This window comes from Phocoena sinus, chromosome 8 (assembly GCF_008692025.1).
Source record: "Phocoena sinus isolate mPhoSin1 chromosome 8, mPhoSin1.pri, whole genome shotgun sequence".
NCBI lineage: Eukaryota > Metazoa > Chordata > Mammalia > Artiodactyla > Phocoenidae > Phocoena > Phocoena sinus.
The window spans coordinates 27,915,048-27,920,288 of NC_045770.1; positions in this window are offsets into that span (position 1 = coordinate 27,915,048).

Sequence of the window (5,241 nt, forward strand, 5' to 3'; positions counted from 1 at the left end):
GACCACAGCCTTAATACAAACTGTATACTATATACTCACTTCTGAGAAGAAGTCCAGAATTCCCTTTTAAATTTTTTAAAAAAGATTTCTTTAGTATTTTAGGTTCAACATACATTTGAGACCCCAAATGTACTGACCCAGATGCCCACGATTGAAAGAATATCCATGACACAATATTTCTACCTCTTCCCTGGGAATTAAAATCATGCAAAGCATCCAGGTAAATGTATCCAAAAAGTGGATTTGGGTGCTCCCTGCTCAGAGTCTATACAAAAAGTCTGTACAGAAAGGAGAACAATGACAGAGTGCTGCAGCACCGTAGTCACTGAGGCTCGTCTTATCTGCCTTTTCTTACTGGCTGCTGGTGAAACTGTAGTTTTATTTGACTTTGGTCATTGTATAATGACTGCACATGAAATGATAAGTCCAATGGTAGCTTGCTAGAAAACATTTCAGTCCTCATTTCTCTCAAGGATCTACTCAGTGAATATAACATATTTAGTTTTTATGCATGCACAAAACCAAATAATAGGACATGCTATGTAGAACAGGTGTTTAGCTTCCTGACTTCTGAGAAGTCAGTTTTGCTGATTCACATCCCTTCTCTCTTTGTGATGAGGGCTGCCTGGACCACAGTGTCAACTGTTATTGCTGGATCTATGCTGAGGCAATGAGCTTCTAGCGTAGATCTTCCCATTTGGGGATGACGGGTCCATAGCCCTTTCGTGAAGATAAATCTCACAGGAGAGATGAGTTCTATTTATATCTTATCTTTAGAAGCCCAATTACTCATGTTCTCTTCTCTTTATTTTTTCCAGGAAAATTAAGGCATTATGGTTCCTATGAATCTACTATTTTAAAAGGTCAACTTAATTAAGAATATTTTTATATAAACTTCCCAACTGCCCATCCTCCAAAAATAACAGGGTAAAATCACTCCTATACTACTGCTGTATTAATGCTTCATAAATTCTTTTAAAATTATGCTTGCTTTCTCATTTTACCATAAATATGTCATGCTCATTACAAAACAAATTTTAAGTATAGAAAAACAAAAATTTTAATGAAGAAATAATACTTGTTAACCTTTTTGGTATTTCTAGATGCAAGTCTAAATACTTCTACATTTTTTTGTTGCCAAGATTTGTTATATGCATACAAGAAATAATGCTGATAATAATTGGCAGACAAATGAAGATACATGTCTCTTTTTAAGACTGTTACTAATTTAATAGATAAAAATAGTCAATTTCGGGGGACCTTGAAGATGGCGGAAGAGTAAGACGTGGAGATCATCTTCCTCCCCACAGATACACCAGAAATACATCTACATGTGGAACAACTCCTACAGAACACCTACTGAAGGCTGGCAGAAGACCTCAGACCTCCCAAAAGGCAAGAAACTCCTCACGTACCTGGGTAGGGCAAAACAAAAAAAGAAAAAACAGAGACAAAAGAATAGCGACAGCACCTGCACCAGTGGGAGGGAGCTGTGAAGGAGGAAAAGTTTCCACACACTAGGAAGTCCCTTCACGGGCGGAGACTGCGGGAGGCGGAGAGGGGAGCTTCGGAGCCCCGGAAGACTGCACAGCAACGGGTGCGGAGGGCAAAGCGGGGAGATTCCCGCACAGAGGATCGGTGCAGACCGGCACTCACCAGACCGAGAGGCTTGTCTGCTCACCCGCTGGGGCGGGCGGGGCTGCGTGCTGAGGCTCGGGTTTCGGTTTTGGACTGAGCGCAGGGAGAGGACTGGGGTTGGCAGCTTGAACATAGCCTGAAGGGCTTAGTGCACCACGGCTAGCCGGGAGGGAGTTCGGGGAAATGTCTGCACCTGCCGAAGAGGCAAGAGACTTTTTCTTCCCTCTTTGTTTCCTGGTGCGCGAGGAGAGGGGTTTAAGAGCGCTGCTTAAAGGAACTCCAGAGACGGGCGCGAGCCGCGGCTAAAAGCGCGAACCCCAGAGACGGGCGGGAGACGCTAAGGCTGCTGCTGCCACCACCAAGGGGCCTGTGTGCGAGCACAGGTCACTCTCCACACCCCTCTTCCGCGGAGCCTGTGCAGCCCGCCACTGCCAGGTTCCCAGGATCCAAGGACAACTTCCCCAGGAGAACGAACGCACGGCTGGCCTCAGGCTGGTGCAACGTCACACCGGCCTCTGCCGCCGCAGGCCCGCCCCGCACACAGTGCCCCTCCCTTCCCCCTGGCCTAAGTGCGCCAGAGCCCCCGAATCAGCGGCTCCCCCGAATCAGCGGCTCCTTTAACCCCGTCCTGTGTGAGCCAAAAACAGACGCCCTCCAGCGACCTACACGCAGAGGCAGGGCCAAATCCAAAGCTGAGCCCCTGTGAGCTGTGAGAACAAAGAAGAGAAAGGGAAATCTCTCCCAGCAGCCTCAGAAGCAGCGGATTAAAGCTCCACAATCAACTTGATGTACCCTGCATCTGTGGAATACCTGAATAGACAAGGAATGATCCCAAATTGAGGAGGTGGACTTTAGGAGCAAGATCTATGATTTTTTTCCCCTTTTCCTCTTTTTGTGAATGTGTATGTGTATGCTTCTGTGTTAGATCTTGTCTGTATAGTCTTGCTTCCACCATTTGTCCTAGGGTTCTATCCGTCCATGGTGTTTTAAAAAATTTTTTTCTTAATAATTAATTTTAATAACTTTATTATACTTTAACTTCTTTCTTTCTTTCTTTCCTTCTTTCTTTCTTTCCTTCTTTCTTTTTCTTTCTTTCTTTCTTTCTTTGTTTCTTTCTTTCTTCCTTTCTTTCTTCCTTTCCTTCTTTCCTTCTTTCTTTCCTTCCTTCCTTCCCTCCTTTAGACAACGAATCATCCCAAATTGAGGAAGTGGTCTCTGAGAGCAAGATTTATGATTTTTTTCACCTTTACCTCTTTCTGTGAGGGTGTATGTATATGCTTCTGTGTAAGATTTTGTCTGTATAGCTTTGCTTCCAACATTTGTCCTAAGGTTCTATCCGTCCCCTTTTTTTTTTTTTTTCTAAATAAGTATTTTTTAATTCAATAACTTTATTATACTTTATTTTACTGTATCTCCTTTCTTTCTGTCTTTTTTCCTTCTTTCCCTCCTTCCTTCCTTCCTCCCTCCCTCCCTTCCTCCCGTCCCCCTTTCTTTCCATCTTGCCTTCTTTCCTTCTTTGATTCTTTCTTTCTTTCTTCCTTCCTTCCTTCCTTCCGTCCTTTCCTTCTTTCTTTCTTCATACTTCTACTAATTCTCTCTACTTTTTCTCCCTTTTATTCTGAGCCGTGTGGATGAAAGGCTCTTGGTGCTCCAGCCAGGAGTCAGGGCTCTGCCTCTGAGGTAGGAGAGCCAACTTCAGGACACTGGTCAACAAGAGACCTCCCAGCTCCACATAATATCAAATGGCGAAAATCTCCCAGAGACCTCATCTTAACACCAGCACCCAGCTTCACTCAACAACCAGCAAGCCACAGTGCTGGACAACCTATGCCAAACAACTAGCAAAACAGGAACACAACCCCACCCATTAGCAGAGAGGCTGCCTAAAATAATAATAAGGCCACAAACACCCCAAAACACACCACCAGACGTGAACCTGCCCACTAGAGAGACAAGATCCAGCCTCATCCACCACAGCACAGGCACTAGTACCCTCCACCAGGAAGCCTACACAACCCATTGAACCAACCTTAGCCACTGGAGACAGACATCAAAAACAGCAGGAACTATGAACCTGCAAACTGCAAAAAGGAGACCCCAAACACAGTAAGATAAGCAAAATGAGAAGGCAGAAAAACACACAGCAGATGAAGGAGCAAGATAAAAATGCACCAGACTTAACAAATGAAGAGGAAATTGGCAGTCTACCTGAAAAAGAATTCAGAATAATGATAGTAAGGATGATCAAAAATCTTGGAAATAGAATGGACAAAATGCAAGAAACAGTTAACAAGGACCTAGAAGAAATAAAGATGAAACAAGCAATGATGAACAACACAATAAATGAAATTAAAAGTACTCTAGATGGAATCAATAGCAGAATAACTGAGGCAGAAGAATGGATAAGTGACCTGGAAGATAAAATAGTGGAAATAACTACTGCCGAGCAGAATAAAGAAAAAAGAATGAACAGAACTGAGGACAGTCTCAGAGACCTCTGGGACAACATTAAACACACCAACATTCAAATTACAGGGGTTCCAGAAGAAGAATAGAAAAAGAAAGGGACTGAGAAAATATTTGAAGAGATTATAGTTGAAAACTTCCCTAATATGGGAAAGGAAATAGTTAATCAAGTCCAGGAAGCACAGAGAGTCCCATACAGGACAAATACAAGGAGAAATATGCCACAACACATATTAATCAAACTGTCAAAAATTAAATACAAAGAAAGCATATTAAAAGCAGCAAGGGAAAAACAACAAATAACACACAAGGGAATCCCCATAAGGTTAACAGCTGATCTCTCAGCAGAAACCCTACAAGCCAGAAGGGAGTGGCAGGACATACTGAAAGTGATGAAGGAGAAAAACCTGCAACCAAGACTACTCTACCCAGCAAGGATCTCATTCAGATTTGATGGAGAAATTAAAACCTTTACAGACAAGCAAAAGCTGAGAGTTCAGCACCACCAAACCAGCTTTACAACAAATGCTAAAGGAACTTCTCTAGACAAGAAACACAAGAGAAGGAAAAGACCTATAATAACAAACCGAAAACAATTTAGAAAATGCGAATAGGAACATACATATCGATAATTACCTTAAATGTAAATGGACTAAATGCTCCCACCAAAAGACACAGATTGGCTGAATGGATACAAAAACAAAACCCTTATGTATGCTGTATACAAGAGACCCACTTCAGACCTAGAGACACATACAGACTGAAAGTAAGGGGATGGAAAAAGATATTCCATGCAAATGGAAACCAAAAGAAAGGTGGAGTAGCAATTCTCATATCAGACAAAATAGACTTTAAAAAAAGGACTAATAGAAGAGACAAAGAAGAACACTGCATAATGATCAAGGGATCGATCCAAGAAGAAGATATAACAATTGTAAATATTTATGCACCCAACATAGGAGCACCTCAATACATAAGGCAAATACTAACAGCCATAAAAGGGGAAATCGACAGTAACACATTCATAGTAGGGGACTTTAACACCCCACTTTCACCAATGAACAGATCATCCAAAATGAAAATAAATAAGGAAACACAAGTTTTAAATGATACATTAAACAAGATGGACTTAATTGG